At 46.7% G+C, this 20,928-nt stretch overlaps 1 protein-coding gene across 1 annotated transcript in view; it reads right to left on the minus strand.

Moving 5' to 3' along the window:
* LOC149343221 (sodium/potassium/calcium exchanger 5-like) overlaps positions 1-9,048 on the minus strand; it is a 53,198-nt gene extending 44,150 nt beyond the window's left edge. The window contains exon 1 of the mRNA XM_089545770.1: positions 8,447-9,048. The gene's annotated coding sequence lies outside the window, so the exon portion shown is untranslated. The remainder of the gene's footprint in view (positions 1-8,446) is intronic.
* Positions 9,049-20,928: the final 11,880 nt, after the last annotated feature.

Genomic DNA, 20,928 nt, shown 5'->3' on the forward strand with positions numbered 1-20,928 from the left:
GATGAGGATGGATGGATGGATTGGATGGATGGATGGATGGATGGATGGATGGATGGATGGATGGATGATGGATGGATGGATGGATGGATGGATGGATGGATGGATGGATGGATGGATGGATGGATGGATGGATGGATGGATGGATGGATGGATGGATGGAATGGATGGATGGATGGATGGATGGATGGATGGATGGATGGATGGATGGATGGATGGATGGATGGATGGATGGATGGATGGATGGATGGATGGATGGATGGATGGATGGATGGATGGATGGATGGATGGAAGGATGGATGGATGGATGGATGGATGGATGGATGGATGGATGGATGGATGATGGATGGTGGGAGGGTCGGGAGGGATGGACTGGATGGATGGATAGGAGCGCCCCCTTTGAAACGGGTGTGGTGGCAATTGCCACCATGCTCAGCTTTTCTTTCTTTATTATTTTTTTTAATTCATTTGTCATCAGCGCCCTCTTCTTTCGAGTTGGCGGGCTATATTGCTACCACCCCTAGCAATAGTTTTTTCTAGACGTTTTTAATGCTTTTCTAGACGTTTTTAATGCGAAAGCATTGTATGACGAATCGGCAACGAAACCCGGCGTCGGCGTCGACCGGCAGCAGTGGTTCCAAAAATACCAGATGACGTCACCATGGTATCAAAGAAAAATGACATTTCTTCAGAGGGTGCGGGGAATTGAAACCAGGACTTTCGGACTGCGAGGCTGCGTTGCATCTTGGTGAGCACGGGTGAACCTAGTATTTGCGTTGCCTCACGACTGCATGCTAACGAGTAGGTCCCATTAGAAAGAACGAGAAAGTAAAAAATAAAGACAAAATAAAAAGACCATGCTCTCGCATTCTAAGCGCTTAAGTAGACTTAGGTGCCCTCCATAATTTTTCCCTCCTGACTTGGAAATGCCTGAAGGTCCATCTACCTTGAGCCACTTATTAGAGGTGAGGAGGGTGATGGTGGGTGCGTGCGTGCGCTGTCCTTATGTGCTAACAAGCGCTGTCCTTATGTGCACTGCACAAATATGTTGAACAAACAGCCTACAAATACGTGACAAGCTTTTCTCTTGGCAAAAAAAGATTTATTTTATCATTCACTGCTTATGCAAAGCAAGAAGCAAGGCACTCCAAGGTCTATTTAATAGCCGAAAAAGTTTACAAAGGGTCAGTGTTCAGCTGCTATCAATCGTCCACGCATTAATCATTTTACATATTAAAATTGGTCCCATAACAAGAGCAGTGGCTGAACACCAGCACTTTGTAGAAATCTAGGCCAAAGCGATCCATGTGTGCGACAAAATTTTAGAACATAATCAAGTCTCAAAAACTTCTATGCGTTTAAATATTTTGTTGCCCAACTGCCTTATTTCCACAGCACAGTTGGCTCTATAAGGCGTAGCTTACTGAAATCATGAGCACGAGGTGGCCAATGGCAGAACTGCCATAAGTGCGACCAGCGTGTGAATCACTGCTGGTTCTAAACTTGTCACAAGGTCACCAAACAGCAAGAGCAGGTAGAAGTGCAGACGAGGTGGTAGTTCATGGTTACTAAAAAACACAAACGACAAGCGCACAGAAACAGCGCCAAGTGTGTTTTTCTTTTTAAGAGCAGATGGATTAAGGCAGATTAAACTGACTTCCAACATGCAAAAAGCAGCTAGCTCTTTGTATATGTAGCTGGCGGTCACCTGTATTAAGGCTCCGTGAGTAGACTAATGGGAGCGGCGAGGAGCGACGAAAAATAAACACGACACCGACAACAAGACGAGTGCCGTATATAGCGAGCAGTTATGCGGAAGCGTTTCACAACGCCTTTGTCATGAATAAGTGCATTCTGTCACATCAGCGCACTGCCCGGAAAACAATGCCGCCTCAGAAAGGGAGTCAAGAACAAAAGACCATTCATTCGTTTCCTCCACAACAGCTATGTACGAGGTGCCAGAACGCGTTCCAGGAAGCGCTGCTGCCGCCAAAAGCGGAGATAGCACGCGGCCGCAGGTTACAACGACCTTGCCGTTTCCGACGGGACTCTAATGAGAGTGACGCTGCGGAGGTATCGTTGCGTCACACTGCCATCATCTTAAATCCAGGCTCTAGCTTCTGAGATTTGCGTTCTAGTGCAAATTCGACAGCTGGACTCTAGGTTCTCTAGGACGGACTCTCGGATGTATGCTGGCGTAAAGCATTCTATGTGTGGCAGTGTAGGAATAAGTCGGAGAGAGCTAAACGTGCTACAGATGCTGTCGTTTGGTGGCTAAATGCTTAGCCACCGCCACCACACCCTCAAAAGCCAACCATTATCCCTTTAGAAGCTAGATTATAGGGAACGTCAGCCACAGCTAGCATACACCCCTATGAAAATGGTCTATAGACCGTCTATAAACTTCTTATAGATTCTATTGCCTTCTTACAGAGATTTCTTCTTGTCTATCAGAGTTTATCGACTGTCTATAGAAAAAAGTCTATAAAAGTGCATGGCCATAAATTTATAGATTATGTATAGAATGTCTATATGACTTGTATTGCCTATAGACTAGTCAGCAGGATTTGTTTATGGAAACTCTATAGACTTCATAGACAAAAGTGTACGGACAGGCTAAAGACTGTCAAAAGAAGTTTTTATAGGGGGTATACCCACGAACTAGAAGTTGCTCGCAAGGACTAACTGGTGAAGTATGTCCCGTTTTTTGCAGTTTAGCTTAGAATGTACCACGCTCTAAATATAGACGAGTAGCCTAGTTTACGAGTATGTCGTTGGCACCCAACGTCTTCCTGCAACAAACGGAGGCTGCTGCTGCTGCTGCGCGAAGAGAAAGGCGGACGGCAAATGAACACGTTGGACTGTCCGCTGGATATCGTCCAGCATACCGACATGCACCGTCTCTAATCGAGTCCAACCCCGTCTCCCCTTTACTATAACCATTCATCATGCATGCTCTAATGACCAAACTTATTTCTTACCTAGCTAGCTACACACCTTTAAAATGTTTAGTTTCCTCCCAGTTTATTTACGGAGTTAATTTTTGCAGTGTAAGCGGAGACAGCCATCGATGCCAGAAAACGTTTGACGCGTTTTATCTTCATCAGTGCACTCTTGGTTTTTCAGAAAACTGTTACGGCCTTGTTTTTCTTGTTCCCCTTACAGTAAATATATCTACTAAAAATTTAACTGGCGCGATGTTTTACAGAACTGTCTGTCGCGTGATACATAGCGAGCTCCACGTTGATGGAAGGCACAATGATCCAGACGAAAAAAAAACGAAAGAATACGACAGAATGTTTTGTTGTTTTGTCGTAACGACAGATGTTTCTGTAGTATCGGAGTATCTTGCTACAGTATGATCCAATAGTTCTGTCGCGACGACAGGGGACAGCCCACTACTGCAGAAAATTGTGTTGTCACAACAAAAATGTCTGTTGTAACTACACAAACGTCTGTTCAACCACAAAAATCTCTACTACAAAAACCTCTGTTGTTACTACAAGTTCATGGAGAAAGAGTACAGAAAATTTGTTGCGACGACAGAAAATTTTCTGTACAGGAATATGGCGCACGAGGAAAAGGAGTGTGTAGGGAGGGAGGCGTGAGGCATTCGTGACATGGAGCGTGACGTCACTAGCGGTAACGCACGGGGTACGACAGTGCGGTATCTCGACGCTGCTGAGACGCATAGACAAATGTACCGAGCAAAAGACATGGTGGCGAGGGGGCTGGCGCGCAAAACGAAGGAAGAATACTATGTTAACCATTGCAAACACGCACGCAAGGCTCCGGAGCTATGGTGCGACTACTGGATTTCCCGCTAACCAGGAAATCTTGAGAGGTATTATTGCTTGTTTTGGTCTCAAGGTTGTGAAGTGCGGCGGAACACGCTACACAAGATCCAGCTTTCACCACGTCGGGTTAATTCGTCACAGAAGGGGCTCATCAGTGAAGATTAACGCAGCGGATTAGAGCGTCTACGCACATTTTGTGAAACTTAGAAACATGCTGGCGAAATAAAGATAAGTACGGACAGTGCAGTTCCAGTAGCGCGCTTCTGGAGCCGTTAAAAACGCATGCTTGTCGCCTAGTAATTAGTTTCGAGAAAAAGCGTCGACAATTTGCTGCACCTCTGAGCCCTTCAAAGCAATATGTTCATTTTTCAACGCTGTTCCGCTCTAAAGAAGTTTGCGACTGTGCCTTTAATTATGTTTCTAACATGAAAGCGTGGCTATAGGTTTTAGTTTTTTCTTTCAGTGCGTCATCAGTCTACTTCAGTTCCAATGTGAGCTGTCTCGTGTCTTGCTTATTTGAAACGCGCGATAGAAGTTCAACTACTGCTTTAGTTAGTGACAGAAAAGCAATAGGATTTTTATTGCGCGCAGTTGTACACTTCGTGGAAACGCCAAGTAAGGGATTGCTATGAGTGGGATCAATTCGTACCATTCGGATCGTGCCGTGTGGTACACTCGCATCGAAAACGAAAAGTTCTCTTCATTTTGAACGAAAAATGTTCCCACTGAAAAACACACCCGCCGGAAAAAAACTTTCTTTTCCGCAGCAGATGGGTTTTCTCAGAATAGCTCATTTCCTGCTATGGATGAGAGCTATGACATGCAGACTATTTCCGCTGTACAGGCGCTCGTAGGTCTGCACACTAATATCCGGATAATGTCTGGCGAAGGTTCTCAGCAGTATACTGCCATCGTACGTATATTGCGAGCGTTCGGCGTTTGCTGTCAGTAAAGCAAATTTCCCATAATAGATGCGTCTCTTTGTCCAAGATTTTCACACAACTGATTTTCCTGTTAGTATTTAATTTCATTTCTCCGTCACGTAGTCTTTGCAGCCCTTTGCTCAGGCGAAGCAGTTCGGCATCTTTTATTTCTTTTCTGCGATGTTCTTTTTGCCTTAATCTGTCTACAGGGAGCATTAACTGACGTCCCCGTGGCCACTTGTTTGTTGCTTTCGGAGCACGGCGAAAGGCCCACCGCGCGTGTCTAATAGACTTATCGTCTGCACCGCTGAAGGTTCGCACTGTAGAGCAAAATGGCGCACCTTGGATTCACATGAATGCCTCCTATATCATTTTGCTGTCAGTAAGAGTGTACGGAAATGTTTTGAGTAACAGCCAACTTGAATTGGCATTTTATTCCTTTTTCCTTTCGAACCGTAAAAGTCGAAAAGCAGCACTCATATGGTAGCGTATGCTACCAACAAGCTTGTTATACATGAGCATCTGTCTACAGTTCCAGCAGTAACATAACCGTGCTGTATACAGTCTGAGGGTAAAGTAATGTAAATCAGAAATAAATTAATATAAACTTCCGCTACCTTCACCTAAGCGCCAAGCACAAGAAGTCTGAGACCACGCCCGACCACAAAAAAAGGACGCGGTAATGAGACGCCGTACTTGGAAATGTTTCTAAGCTTTGCTTGGTCGTTCAGCGTTTCTACGAATAAAGTATTTGTTGATTAAAGGCTTTGACAGAAAGAGCGGGGAAGGTAGAAAAAAAAAGTTATCATTTTTCTACGTGGATTTTCCTGCGTAGAGCACACTGCCAGCTTCCCGAAGAGTTTAGGCAAAAGTTCCAGTGTGTGGCCATGAAGGTTCTGCTCATAATTCTTGTAGAAAGCCTCTTTGTTGTCTGCGAAAAAAGCCCTTTTGTAGTCTGCGAAAAGTCGTGACTCATATTTCTTCACGCCAAATGGTGACTTCAAATGTTATGAATTCTTGTGCGCTGACTACCGCGCATTGGAGGAATAAAAAGTCAACAACACGAGAAGTTTCGTCGGCAATGATTATGCCCAGTAATGGATGGAAAGCTCGTTCCTCACTGCGAGACTCACCACTGGGGGCGTTGGCGCTCTTGGCGTAGTGTGAATTATCTCATGACACTTTGCTGCAGTGAAACGAAACACGGTTAACATCGGGCTCCGTAAGGGCAAAGTTTGGAACGAACTATTGATTCACCTAGTAACGAAATTTTGCCTCGTGTCGTTGCTTAACTCCTGTTATAAGTATCCGCAAAAAAAAATGGCTTTAAGGTCCTAGCAAGCTACTGGCCCCAGTTCCGACCACGAAACCAAGCCGAATTCTCAATCCCATTGCTCGCATTGATGACGCATGCAGCTAAGGACTTTTTGCCGAAATTAAAAATGTCTGGCACACCTCATTGACGCATTTAGTGAACTTTTCGTGTTTCAATACCTTTCCTTGCTTTTTGCCAGCGTTGGCCTCATTTTTATTTCTTTTTCTCTTTTTTTCAGTCGTCTCTAGAGCTCCATATGTAATCAGAATTCTCAAGTCGGGGTTTGCCGACTCAGAAATTTTCTCCGATGTATTTTTCAACACATCATTGCATTAAGACTTCGCGAACGCAACTCCTAGGCATCAGAGAAATCGTAAGCATACAAGAAATAAATGCAGCTGCCCTGGGTCTCCATTTTTCCCCCTTTTATCCTTCCTGGTTTGAAAGCAGGAAATGTCAATAAGCCTGATCGATCTTGTCATCTAAACGCACATGAATGAACAAAGGCTGTACCACGTGATCTGTTTCCAAAGGCAGAATAACGACGCGCTGATCCCAAGGACACATTTAAGTTTTAAAAAAAAACGTTTTTATGAACCTGAGGACATCAAGAATGTCTCTTTGGTCAGGAACCCAAAAAAACTGGACATTGAAATCAAGCTTTTTTTTTTTTACATAACAGCCGTGAACGGACTGTCGAACTTGGAGGCTATGGCTAAGCAGTTTGGCGAGGCCCAAGAGTCCTCTGAACAAGACGGCAGCAGCGCGAATGTATGTCACAATTAAACGCTTCCACTAGATAAAAAGGAATAAGAACAGCGAGGGAAGCTGGGATAGATATGCGCTAAATTTAATTTTGCGGAGCATAGATGCGCAGATTGTATTTATACGTGTTTACGAAGAGCAATTTATAGACTGGCATACACAAATCTCGCACATTTGAACACATATCGACACCCTTACATAATATGCTCGCAACAGCTTTGGATAACGGTGTTTACGTCCTAAAATGTTGCAAGTAACTGCAAAATTGTTTGTTAGTGACTGCAGGTTATACTGTGTACAAAAACAGAAAAGAGGCTAAGTTTCACACCTATGCTCAGAAAGTGAAGTGGTTTGATATTTTAGAAATGCTCCGGTTTTAAATAAATTGTGCTCACTGCAAGAAAAGTTAAAAAGAACACAATGGAAGGTAATGCTCTAATTTAGGAACAGGTTTCTTGTGGTATAGGCGGTCAACGCTTGTTAGGCGCTTTTAAAACCCTATTCTGCAGGGCCATAATTATATGTTAGTGTTTGTTTGCATGGTCGGTCTTTAAACAAAAAAGCAGGGGTTAATATAAGAGAAAATAACAGCTTGTAGATAAGCTTGGCTTTCATGCCCATGAATGTTTGGCGGCGAGAAGCAGAAAAAGCTATTACAGAAAATTTATTTACATTGTTCTTAACGTGTGGGGCTGCAGCTCAAACCTCGACATCAAACGCCAAGAATATTAGGCCCAAGATGATACCTGATATCGCCGCGAAGGATAGCGTTGCTATTGACTCTAGTGAAGCAATTCACGAATCATATGCAGGTTGGCAATGAAAGACACTCTCGAAGAAGCATGCCGATCATTAGAAGGTTCAACCTTGACGTTCGCAGCACCCAAAAACTACACCAGTTGTTGAGTCTCTTTGTTCATCTTATCGCACATGACTATAGGTCTCCTTCTATGAAAGCTTATCATGACTTCATGATTTTCTATATCTTAACTACGTAAGAACGCAGGAATCTGACCACCGCTTCGCTTTTGTACAGGTTTGCATGTTCGAACATTTCGGACTGAGCATTACTATGATGTGCGAAGTTCGGCTAGGAATTCTGGGTTCTCAGTCGAGCTTCGCATCTCGTCTGTGCCAAGGGAAGACAGCGGAATATGTACAACCAACAAAAAAAAATAAAAAATTCGTGCTGGCGTACAAAGCGGTTTCCGAGTAAAAACGAAACCACAGTAAGCCCAGTGAATTGCGTCGATACGACAGTTCAAGACAGTTCAATACATCAAGCCCTGCCGAAGCAGATGCTCGAACTGCAAGCTACAAGTACCACGTGATCCTGCATACTGCACCAAGAAGGAGCTGACGACAGATGTCGCCACAGTGTGTTCTTGCATCCTGTATAACACACGTTTAATGACTGATTTAATATTCGCGTCTGTGCAGACAAGTCCACTGATATGTGCTCAAGTGCGTTCGTATCGCTGCAATCGACAAAACGTTTCCTAGAAGCCATCCTTAGTGTTTCCTTCAAATAAAAGCCTCTCTAAACTTCCACTGTATGGAGCAGCGTTCGCTTCCGAAACCTCGTCCAAACAGTGCAGCCAATACGCGGGAGACGAATGCTATCCACTTCAACCGCACGCGCCACTCACCTGTCACAGTCGACGAAAGCACCTCTTCAAGGCGGCCCGCATAAGAGCTCTCGCAGAGGATAGACCGCGGCGCAGGACGACGACAGTGAGTGTCGGCAGGGCGGCGTTATCTTCGTCGCCACCGAGTAGGAAGCGCCGTCAGTGCCGTTCTTCCGTCAACGAGTGACGAAGTGGAAAGGAGCGAACGTCAAAAAAAAAAAAAAAAGCGTCGTGACGGTAGGTGGAGAAAAGAAGGGAAAACACGGTAGTCCTCCCGGGCCGCACCAATTTTCCTTTATGAAGTCGTCTGCACGTCACTCCGCTCTCTCACCGTCGTCTGCTCGACGTTCTCGTGTTCCGTCGTCATCTGCACTCGCTGTCTATTTCTTTCTTCTGGCTGGGCGCCGAGTTCTGTACAGATATCCGTTCACACAAAGAGAGGGCAGGCTGGGGCGCGAGGGACAATTGCGAAAGGACTTCGCGCACAACCTTTCGGTTCCTATGCGCACCCGCCGACTCAGCGTTGCGGACGGCGCGATTAAAACGCAGCAGCGCGCTGTTGCTAGCAGCCGTATATTCAGGGAGGCGAGAGTCGAGATAGACGTAGTATAGGATAGAGGGAGGGAAGAGTGAAAAAGAGAAAACGGGAGAGTTGAAATAGAGAGAGAAAGAGAGAAGGGGCGCTTCCGCCGCGCTTCTCTTGCAGAACAGCTGTTGCGATCGCTGTGTCGCTGTAGCTGCATGAAATGCGGCCGTATCTAGCGCTTTGGTTGGGACTCGCTGCTGAAAACAAGTGTTCGACGTGATGCTGTTTTTTCGCCTCTCCGCACCGGTCTCGCCTGGGAGCAGCTTTGGGTGAAAATCTCATCGTGGGATGCGCTGGAATCAAGGTGCTTTCACCACCGGCCTAATTCGAAATTGCGTTAAAAGCAAAAGCCTCACACATTTTGCTTTGGACGTTCGGAGGGGGGGACGCTCAAGCGAAGAGTAATAAACATGCTGACGCATTGGATGACTTGAATGTACTTCCTTATTTTGTGCGTGCGTGTGTGCGTATGCGAGCGCGCGTGTGTGTTTGTGTGTGCGTGCGTGTGTGTGTGTTGTGTGTGTGTGCGTGCCTGTGCGTGCGTGCGTGCGTGTGTGTGCGTATGCGTGCGTGCGTGTGTGTGGGGGGGGGGGGTCAATTGTGAGAGCTTTCATCTTTACAGGTTTGCACTAAGTGACGAATGACCCGGTGGATGTTGCTTTCATCAAAAAAATCAAAGTTCTGTTTTGCGTATACCGACCATATTTATGTATTTATTTACTTATTGCACCCTCAAGAAGCGCCGTTGCTTTGCAGTGGGGAGAGGGTGAAACAATTGCTAACAAAGGTTACATAAACGTGGCAGAGACAGTGCATGAAAATAAGTGCACACGAAAAGCAGAGCATAGTCAAATAAAATTCATGAAAAAGGCTAAAACAATACATGAAGATAACTTCTAACCATTAAGTCACGTTGTTCCAAGTAAAATAACTGCACGAAAGCTGACTAAAAAGTGCGTAGTCAGAGGTGTAAGCGATGTTTGCGGGGAGATGCTGGTTCTAATCAGTATAGACGTATGAAGAATAAAAGAATAGAATGTATTTGCGCGATAAGGTGCTCAAACCAACCTTGCGGGCATTATCAACACGCGAAGAACGATAGTTGGTAGTAACAATAAATGACTGCGTAAAAAATGACGGTGGTAGATTTTGTGGAACATGCATAGGCGTGTTAGTTTTCTTCGCCGTGATAGGGTGGACTAGGATAAACTCTTTTTCACTGACGTGACACTATAACAGTGCGGTTATAATTTGGGATAATAAAACGGACAGAGTTGTTCTGCACTAGTTATAGAGCGTTTTAGGATATATTATTTGTATGGGTCTTCAGATGTAGGCAGCATAATCTAACTTCGCGCGAACAAGGGTCTAATAAAATGAAAAATGATGGCCACGCAAAAAAAAAAAGAGGACGACGGAAAACGACGAGACAAGGGCGAGATGTGAACTTCCAACAACTTTTATTATGAACGCTTCGGAAATATATATGTTGTCCGAGGCAAGGCAATCATTGGCCGCCGCGGTGGCTCAGCGGTTATGGTGCTCGGCTGCTGACCCGAAAGACGCGGGTTCGATCCCGGCCGCGGCGGCTGGAATTTCTTTGGAGGAGAAATTCTAGAGGCCCGTGTACTGTGCGATGTCAGTGCACGTTAAAGAACCCCAGGTGGTCGAAATTTCCGGAGCCCTTCACTACGGCGTCTCTCATAGCCTCAGTCGCTTTGGGACGTTAAACCCCATAAACCAAACCAAACCAAACCAAGGCAATCATTTACGCATGAGCAAATAGGCCAGTTCTTTTTCGAAGAGGGCAGTGTAAGCCGTGCTCACGCGGTTTTCTCTGAGTGCAGCAATCCGTTCTGATTCCACGATTCCCTGTGTGACATGTGGTTCACTCTTCTTGATGACGATAGTGTTCGCTAGATCAGAGGAGCAGTCCTTGCAGGTCAAACAGCAGTTTCAATGGAGATGGGTTAGGTCAAACAGCAATTCCGGAGGAGATTGGTTTTGCTGAAATTGCAGCGCAAATAACCGAATGTTTTGCTAAAAAGTGATCAGTGCTTTTAACTATTTATTTTATCATTCACGTTGCAACTAATTTTTTTTTAATACTGTATACTGACTACCAACCAATCCAGTTTACAGAACTTTCCAAAGTGCAGATAAGCCCTGACATGTATTCTTCGATCAATTCTCAGCTTTTTTCCGTCCTGACTCCGAAACAGGTCGCCCACAGAGCGCCTAAAGTCTTGGCCGTACACTGTAAACAAAAATATGCCCAAAAGGGAGTAAAAATGGCGGCGGCCACCCTTTTTACTCCATTCGTGAAAACATTTACTCCATGAGCGGGGAGTAAAAAGGTGGACTGTCCTCCATTTTACTCCCATGATGGAACAATGGAGTTAGAATGAGGATTTACCAGCATTTACTCCAGTCTAAAAGGGAGTTAATTGTGCCAAATACTCCCCCAGTGCCGAAACGGAGTAAAAAAACACCATTTTGTGCAATCCGCCCCGCCACCTAATGTCTCGTCTGCTTCTGGTCAGTCGTCTGATAATGGCGGTGAGTGAAGACCGCTTGGTTACTACCATCGTCGCTGGATCTCCGTTCACTTCTGCGCTCCTTCACGGGCGCCTGCCGCGGTACAAGATATTGGCTTGTCGCCGTTTTCGCTACAGTACAGTACATAGTTGAATTGCTCCTGTGTAGCCTCCAGTGCTCTAACCATACATAACTTTCCTTTGTTTGTGTCACCACCCCGTTACAGCCCCCGCTTAGGCCTAATTCTCACAAGCTTTTTTTCACTGTGGTCCTCGCAATGTATTGCAGCAGATTATGTGTTTCATGAACATGGAGACTGTGATAGAACATAGTGTCAACCCTGAGCTCTTGATTGAGCTCATGAGGCTACATTTTTCCTCAGTCATATTGAAAAGACAAGCCTTAACGAAGTGAATATGGAAGCAAACACGGCCATTCCAAACTACCATCAGGGATGTTTTCAACTTTTCTGCTCTGGTTTTTAGTCAAATATAGCGTAATGCATGACCATAAAAACTACTCAGTGACTCCTTCTCAGTTTTGAACTATTGATTATAATGTTACATCCCTTTATCTACAAACACGGCCAACCAAACGAGCTCGTACAGCAAATAGAGACGACAAGCAGACGACTCCTGCCGCCTATGCCGCCGTTGGGCTTGCAGACGACAAATAGAATGCGGGACGCTGAGTTACATTAGGGCAGCGCAGTTTCCCAAGTTGGGTTGCCGGTGTCCCGCAGAGCTACTGCCCGTTTCCATCGCTGTCACTGTAAGAATTAGCCTGAATGAGGATTAAAAATATATAAACATCACGCCATTTTCGGGCTACATTTCTATAAGGGAGTAAAAAATTTACTCCCTTTTCACTTTTTAATAACTCCCTTATATAAAGGAGTAAATAAAAGCACCATACATATGGAGTAAAAAACCTCATTTTGGGTGTGCGTTAGAGGACAAGCCATTTACTCCCTTTTGGGTGTTTTTTTGCTAACAGTGTAGTAACGCATCAGGGAGTATACCTCGCGATCACAAGGCTGCTGCGCCCTACTCGTGACAACTCCCGCATTAGCACAAGGCCGCGGCCAGCTGTGAGAGCAACACATAGGTGCTTGATATATGCAATATAATATATATCGTCGCGCCGTACGATGACCTACGTCACGACGTACATCATCGCCACCAGATTCACCGTCACGACGATGATAACGCCTGCAAGCCAGTGAAAAATTTTACCGGATCACAAACAGCGCTAATAAGCACAAAGTATGGCATATGTTGTTCAAATGTAACATCAAATTTATCTTGCGAAAAATGCCGCTGTTTTTACTCAGAAAAGTAGCCATAAACTTGAGTGTCAGCACACCGGCCGATAGTGTCAGCAGTTACGGTAAAAATGATGCAATTAGCATCGAAAATATAGTTGAGGTGCCTCACCTGACTGAAAGTTGTGGATAATACATTTGCTACTAGACAGAAGGTTGGTTCTAATAAAGTTGCATGCTTTTCTTTATTAGGAATGGTGGCGAGAGTAGGCATTTTTTGGGCGAATGAGTTGTGGCTCCCTGAGTTGGTTGCTAATGGTTCTAAGACTTATGTCATTAAATCTGTGCGTGTGGCACCGTGCGAACTAAATTAAAAGTTCAGACATTAAGCACTTCACGGAATTAAATTTATCCTCCCTGCACGAGCATAATGGACGATGCACATGGAGTAGTTACATGAATGCAATTTCTCTTTTTGGCGACCGCTAGGCTGCGCGGCCACCCCAGGAAATTGCTTGCGCACTACGGCGGGCCTAATGCGATTGTTACCCATCTCAGCGATGCGACATTACGCTCCTCACCGCAACTGGTCACCGTTGAACAAAAACCGAATTTTCTGATGCATGTGGCACATTTGAAATCACAGCTGCCGCTCTCGCGAGACTCCATAACTCGCCCCGTGGGCTGCGACTACACAGGGTGGAAACTGTAGCAGCCGCGGAAACGTCGAAGCGACATACGCGATCGAAAGAGAAGACGATCGCGGGTGTCCCTCGCGCTCGACTCTCAAGCGACACTCATTTTTATTTTTCTGAATTTGAGAAATTTATGTTATTATTTTATTGTTCTCTTTTTCAGTCAGTGCAAAATTGAGTCATTGCATGTGCTGCATTCGAATTTGCACACAAAGCCATCGTCCCGTCTTCGATCTCCCAGCTAACAGGGCCCCTGTCGTTGCATCGTCCATTCTGTCAGCCTATACCCTATTGCAACTCCTTTTCCTCCTCTATAAACGCTCCTCTTTCCAGCAGTTCACCGCCTGTGTCTTGGCCTCTCCCCCGTAGTGGGCGTGTGCCATTTTGAGGCCAACCAACCAACCAGCTCAGCTGTCACGTCGGGCTCGTCCCCGTATGTAGTCAAGCTATTCACGCGTAACAATACAATACAGTCAAACCTCGTTCAGCTTATAACGAAATAATGGATATAACGCAGGAATGACGATTTCCCTTGGAACGGCGATGAACACGGGCTATAACGAAGCTACGGTGATAACGAAGTAATCGCCAAGCTTCTTCAACTTCGTTATAACGAAGTTCAACTATTTTAGGCGATTTGAATGAGGTGTTATTTATAAAGGGTGTTCTGTATTTATCTCCCTGGGTTGTAAATAATTCTCCTGCGCACACTACTTGCCTGTTTGGCCTTGAGCAGAGGCCATAGGGTTATGATAGTCTGCGTTTTTCAATCAACAATTTAAACACCGGAACTTGCCTGAATTGTTCGTAATCGGAGAAAAACTGCAGTCGTCTGCGCAGTGAATTCCCGTCTAGCTGAGTGGATCAGCATATTTGACAGGCTGCGCCATCTGGGGTACTGCGAGACCTACCCCAGCTTCGAACAACGATATTGGTTGCCTCGCGGTTCGTCAGAAGGCGCAGCCTCTGGAATCGGCTAACCCGCTTTCCTCGATGAAAATTCTGCACGCAGACGACTCCAGTTTTTCACCGATTCCGGGCAGTCCAGGCAAGTTCTACTGTTAAATTATTTACCGAAAAACGCAAACTATCATAAGCTACCCTGTGGTCTGTGCGTGAGCAGAAATATACCAGTGGTTTGCACAGAATTTTTTACATCCCGGACAGATAAATACGGAACACCTTGTACGATGCGCCTGAGGGAAAGGCTCACCGAAAGCTGAGAATTTATAAGGTAAAAAAAAAAAAACAAACGAAATACAGATGTCGCCGTCACCGGCCGATTTCACAAATATACAGCGTGGGCCGGCCCCCGAATTTCTTGACGCGGATTCCAGAGGCTACGTTATACCGTAATTCACTTCAAAATGGCGGCAACCAGTCCTTACTGGTGCAGACGTCATGAGATTGACCCGACTGGCGGGAAACTTTTTTAACACAATTTCTTAAGTCACAAATGCGTTTCTTGCTGTCACACACATGTTAACCTACCCAGGAATTCACCCTTTTTCTTTAGAAATATTTCCACCGATAGTAACGCTCGTGTGACGGATGCTTTGAAATTTTGCCGAAGTGTCTGAACGTTTCGCAAAAAACCAGGAGGGTCAAGCCACGATCCCCTCAGTTTTTTGGCGAAACTTTGAAACACGAGGCCAAAGTTTCAAAGCACCTGTCACACGCTCGATGCATTTACTGGACGACATATTTCTGGAAAGAAAAAAGAAATGGACTGTGGCCGAGACACGTTTTGTTCCGCATGATATTGTTAAGAACGGGCCACAATCCCACCGCTGGAACCAGTGTTAAAGATGGGGCTTCTATCCCACCGCTGCCACCAGTGTTGGAGCTGGGGCTTCTATCCCACCGCTGGAACCAGTGTTAAAGATGGGGCTTCTATCCCACCGCTGGAACCAGTGTTGGAGACGGAGGGTTCATGAAGAAGACTAACTCGTTTAGCCCCGCAGGTCCCGGCTCCGAATGACGTTGTCGGATTGCGTTATCGAGGAAGCTGTACAAGAGGGTTTATTCTACATATTTACAGATGAGAATCGAATCGAATGCTCCGATCACAACACAACATCCCGTTAAATACGGTTCGCGTTCCCCAGATCCTTGACTGGGGAACTTAGTTCGAATAACGTTGTCCAATCGGATGGGCCATTGATGACGCTGGCGGTACCACCCACGGCACGGGGCGGTGCTGATGCCCTCTCGCTCTCTCACAGCTCGGGGGATGAGAAGGGGAAGACAGTCATCAAACACAGATGCGTCACCTTGACCACTGCCGCAAGTTTTCTGTGCGTTGCCTCCGTGGGAAAGCAGAATCCCGCAGTCTTCTCGCAGGTGGTTGAACCTCCTCGAACTCCCCCGCCGGATGGCCGAAGCACGAGACCCCTTCGACACAGCGTTTTTCAATTAGCAGCCTCGCTCAGCGTGACCTTGCGTAGCATCATCCCGTCCGGTGACCCGAAGGCCGACTCGGCCAACGTATATCGCTGCTTCCGCCGTGCTTCCTGTGCATCTCTCATGGGCGTCCGGAGGGGGGGGGGGGCAAGGGGGGGCGGCTGCACCCCCCTGGAAAATCACTCACTCGAACCGTGAGTGATGGCCGCACGTCAGGGGCGGCGGTGCGCTCAGCCAAAAGAGTAAAAGCGGCTCCGCTTCCACGCTTTGGGTCACATCTGCGAAGTGCCGCGTCCGGGGACGCGTCGTTGCAGACATACAGCGGCACCGGCGAGCATGTGTTTCGAGCTGTCTTGAGATGTGTGCCTGTTTCTTTGATCTCTAGAGAGATAGCGACACGGAGGCAGACAGTGCACACCCCGGCCACCGATGAATTCTTCAGGAGGGAGGGACAAATCAGCCGTGTCCATCCCCGCTTTGTCGGGCTGCTCAAGGGCAAGCGGGCGATGAGTTGGCGCCGCCGCCGCTCGCTGTCTCCTCCGATCCACGGGAGAGCGCAGTTCGGTACAAGCGCCGCTTTCAGAATCTTCGGCAAAGGGGATTAGCTGCTTCTGTTCACGGCGACGCAGTCTCCAGAGGCGCCCCCACACCAGCGTTCCTTGCGTCTTCTCCGGAAACCAGCGCCTTTGGTCAAGGCAGCCCGATGGCGCCTGCCTGGCTCGCCTGTCACCTCTGGCTGGGCCTCAAATCCCAACAGCGCCCATGTACTGTGCGATGTCAGTGCATGGTAAAGAGACCCAGGTGGTCGACATTATCCGGAACTCTGTACTAATCCGTCCCTCATAGCCTGAGTCGTTTTGGGGCTCTGAACCCCATAAAAACACACAAAACAAATTTTCCGACCGGAGTGGCGAGTGTCCCTTCCCCTCGGAAGTCGCGCGGCTTTCCTTGCGTGTGCGCGCCTCTGTGTTCGTGCTTCGGTGTTTTTAGTGGCCGGTTGTCAACGAAGCTGAGAACAACCAAGACAGCGGACGAGAAAACGACGAGCGGCGAGTAGTGTGTGTGCAAATACTCGACTGTGCGGTTGCGCGAGCAAGATGGAGCGAGGTGTATGAAGCTGCGAGCGTGCATTTATCTTGTAAATAAGTTTTCGTTGTATATATAGTCATTTTTTGTTTTCAACGTACGCATTCAACCGTTTTTCCAATCAATGTGTATATATTTTTAATACTACCAACCCCGAGGAACTCCATAGCCAGCTTTGTCTCGCGCGGTCCCGAATGATGGACATTCGACGCTTCTTCAAGCGTCAGCGGTTGTCTGACGAAGCATTATCCAAATGCGCCCCTCCAGATTCTGGTGTGACATGTGACAACGGTGTAGCATTTGAACAGAGTGATGCAAGCTTTTATCACCGCACAGTAGCTGATGTCGTCGACTCCATGGAAGGGACTCTGTCAACAGTGAGTTCAGGTGATGCAGCAGGCCGAGATGATTCCATTTCTCCTTTCTTGGGATTTAAGTCCGGATTTGACCAGAGCGATGCAACCTTTCATCACCGGACAGTAGCCGACGTCGTCGTCTCCATGGAAGTAACTCCACCAGCAAGCTCCGGTCACGCAGTAAGCCTAGACGATTCCCTTTCTCCTTGCTTGGGATTTAAGTCCGGAGTCAACATCAAGAAAACAAATAACTTGCCTCAAGAATATGACTTAGGAGAGTTTCTAGGCAAAGCTAAACTCACTGGCATACCGGACTTTTTGAAGTTACGTCTTCTTACTAAGCCATGGTCGCCAAATGTCACATACGATTTTAAGACGGATGTAACACCTGGAAAGAGGCCTTTTCGACATCAATGGCTGGGAGATTACGCCCCCTGGCTTGCGTACTCAGCGACAGCGAAAGGCGCCTTTTGTCGTTTTTGCGTCATTTTTCCTCCGCGTGTTCACCGGGGTACTCAAGGTAGTTTTATCGTGCGCGCTTTCAGTAACTACAGAAAAATGCACGAGGCGTGCAGGGATCATGTAAAATCCCAATGGCACCAGGAGGAAATGACGGCCTCACAGAACTTTATGGATGTGATGAGAACCCGTATGCAGCAAGACTGAGCACTCTTCTCCACGAAGTGATAGTACCTTTTTGCATTTTTATTAATTTTAATTGTTTCTTCGTTGATAAACTCCAATGTATCTCTCGTAGCCTCGCTTTAATTTGCTGTTTGTATTTTTTCTTTCATGTGTGTATTTTACTTATTTATTTTATTTATATATAAATAAATAAATTTTCTCCGCAAATAGTGCCTTTTTGCTACGAACATACCCCCCCCCCCCCCTCCGGCGCCAGAACCAATGGGGCCCCCCCCTGCAAAAAATTCTGCGGACGCCCTTGGCATCTCTGCTTCCACCGTTGCTGCTGCTGTCGCAAGCTCTCGCCGCATCTTTGCCTAACGACGACACTCGTCTGACAGTAATTTCTCCCAGGCCCGTGGGACACAGCGCCCTTCGATCGGTTCGGAGGTTCGGTGATTTGGAGTGCAACAACCCCGTCCGTCGTCGTCTATGCTTCTGCCGCCGGCGCCAGGCCTCGTCATATCCCTTGCTTTGCGATGAGTCACACCCGGCTCCCAGGACCACGTTGTCCACTCTTAACAATATATACAAAGGCCGAGCGGGGCTAAGGCACGATGCCCACCTGTTGTGCGCGTGGGTGACGGTAGCGCACAGCGAACAAATACCTGGGTGTCATTTACCGTGGCCTTTCTTCTTTTTTTTTTGCCACACGCCACCGAAAAATTCATCATGTAAAACTAAGCCCTGTATTATGTCTTCTATACAGGGTGTTTCACCTAAGACTTACACAGACTTTACACAGTTTTTAAAAATAGGCTTTTTTCGGCGTAGCGTTCGTTGTCAGCGGTGTAGAGAATACGGCTAAGACGTACTAACTATCAGGCTGATTGACTAATATTAAAAATTAACTTTTTAGCTATTACTGTTAGGCTCATTAATTACTGGCAGCCATGTAGCCTATCGTAGGCGATATCCATATCAGTTTCTAGAATTTCGAAAATTCAGTTACGCTTGGCACTATGACCCAACAAATTTTGGCTATTTCGATGACTTATGTGCACTGGAAGGTTGTTTTGGCTGCAAGCTTCTAGAAAACGCATGAATTTTGGCGCGATGTAACCAAAATTGGTTGGGCCACAGCGTCGAGAGCAACCGCTGTTTAGAAATTGTAAAGACTGGTAATGATATTAATTAAGGTGGGCTACACGCCTCTCAATAATTAATGAGCCTAACAGTGATAGTTGAAAAGTTAGCTATTCAGTATTAGTTATCCAGCCTGCTAGTTGGCGCGTCCTTACCGTGTTCTAATGTACTACATTGCTGACAATGCTATGCCGAAAAAAGCGCTCTTAAAACTCAAAAAACCTATTTTTAAAAATTGTGTAACGTCTTAGGTGAAACACCCTGTATATACCAGGTGTTTCGGGGAAGTCCACCACTAATTTTAAAAAATAAGGTTTTTGAGCTAAAGAGAAGCTTCTTGAGGCGTAGTAATACCAGCGTTCGCGGACGTCAAAATACAGGCGAATCATGTTAGCTAAGCTACATGCCTAAGTTACATGCCTAAGGCCTAAGTTACATGCTAACATGGTCTACTATGCCATGTTTGTAGTTGCTTGGAGGGTATCTTCGATGTGACCATCAGAGCCTCCGAATACCCAGAGGGTAATGTCATCTGCGTAGAGAGAGAAATTGAGGGAGGGGATGGAAAAAAAGGGAAGTAGGTATGGACAGTATAGCCAGATTAAAGAGGAATGGCCACAGGACGGAGCCTCGGGGTGTGTCGAAACTTCCCAAGGTGTAGGAGAGGGATTGCTCAGAATCGAAGACGAGGGTAGCAGTACGGGACGAGAGGAAGCTGCTGGAGTAGGAGTAGGTTTTGAAGCCGCAAGCAATGTGGTTAAGGCCAGATAGATGGCAGCATGGGCCACGTTTTTAAATGCGCCTTGCAGGTCGAGACCTAGTGTATCCATGCTGCGATCGGGGACAAGGTTGTCATGATTAAGATGGAACACGACATCTTGGCATGAGAGGGACTGGCGGAAACCAACCATCTCAGGGGGATATAAGAGATTGTCCTCCATATATGCTTTGTAAGGCTAAGGCGCGCTTGACATACTCGAACGTCTTGCCAAGGCAGGAGGTGAGGGAAATAGGCCGAAAGTTGTCGAGATGGAGGGGTTTGTGAGGCTTGAGGGTGAATATGAATGACCCTGGCGTCCTTCCACGAAGGCAGCAGGGTGCCAGTGCCGAAGCAGAGGTTGAAATAGTCAGTCAGAGGGGGTATCTAGGTTTCAGAGCAGATGTAGTTTCGAGGTTCGCGAGGGAATGTAGAACCTCCGCCTTTTTGATGGGGGAATCAAGAAGCTCATTAGGGTTGCCGGTGTACGAAGGGGTAGGGATGTGGTTGGACGGGGCGGATGCTGGGTGCAGAGAGTAGGGAAAAGACTATCTATCTGATTAGTGGGCTGGTGAAGAAGTTTAGTGATGTTGTGGTACACACGCCAGAACCTGTGTCGCATGTCGATGCGCGAAACGAACGTACCAAAAATGATTTTTCCCGTGTCGTGATGTAGGCGACGCCCCGTGTGCTTTCACGCAGCCGCATTACCAGTGCTCAAGTGGCGCAGTCTGTTATCAACTGGCCCAGCTCGCCTCTAGTGGTGCGGTCTATTTTACCCACAAGTGGCGGAAACGAACCGGCTTGGGTCACACATCGAAATTAGCTATATCATTCAGTCCAAAATAAATGTGCTAAAAGTTTTCATTTAAAGCCTAATAATCGCCTCCACGCAAGCAGAATCTAGTCGCCACTGCTTCGTCATCCCAGGCACCAGCCGCGCTGCTTTGTTGCCGTTGTGTTTCGCCGATGTAATCGTCGGAACCAAGCGCCAAAAAAAGCAGCTCAGCACTCCTAAAGGCTTGAGTCAGCAGATGTTCAGCTGTAC

Source organism: Amblyomma mixtum, chromosome 5 (genome assembly GCF_055824585.1).
Source record: "Amblyomma mixtum isolate Tamu chromosome 5, ASM5582458v1, whole genome shotgun sequence".
Lineage (NCBI taxonomy): Eukaryota > Metazoa > Arthropoda > Arachnida > Ixodida > Ixodidae > Amblyomma > Amblyomma mixtum.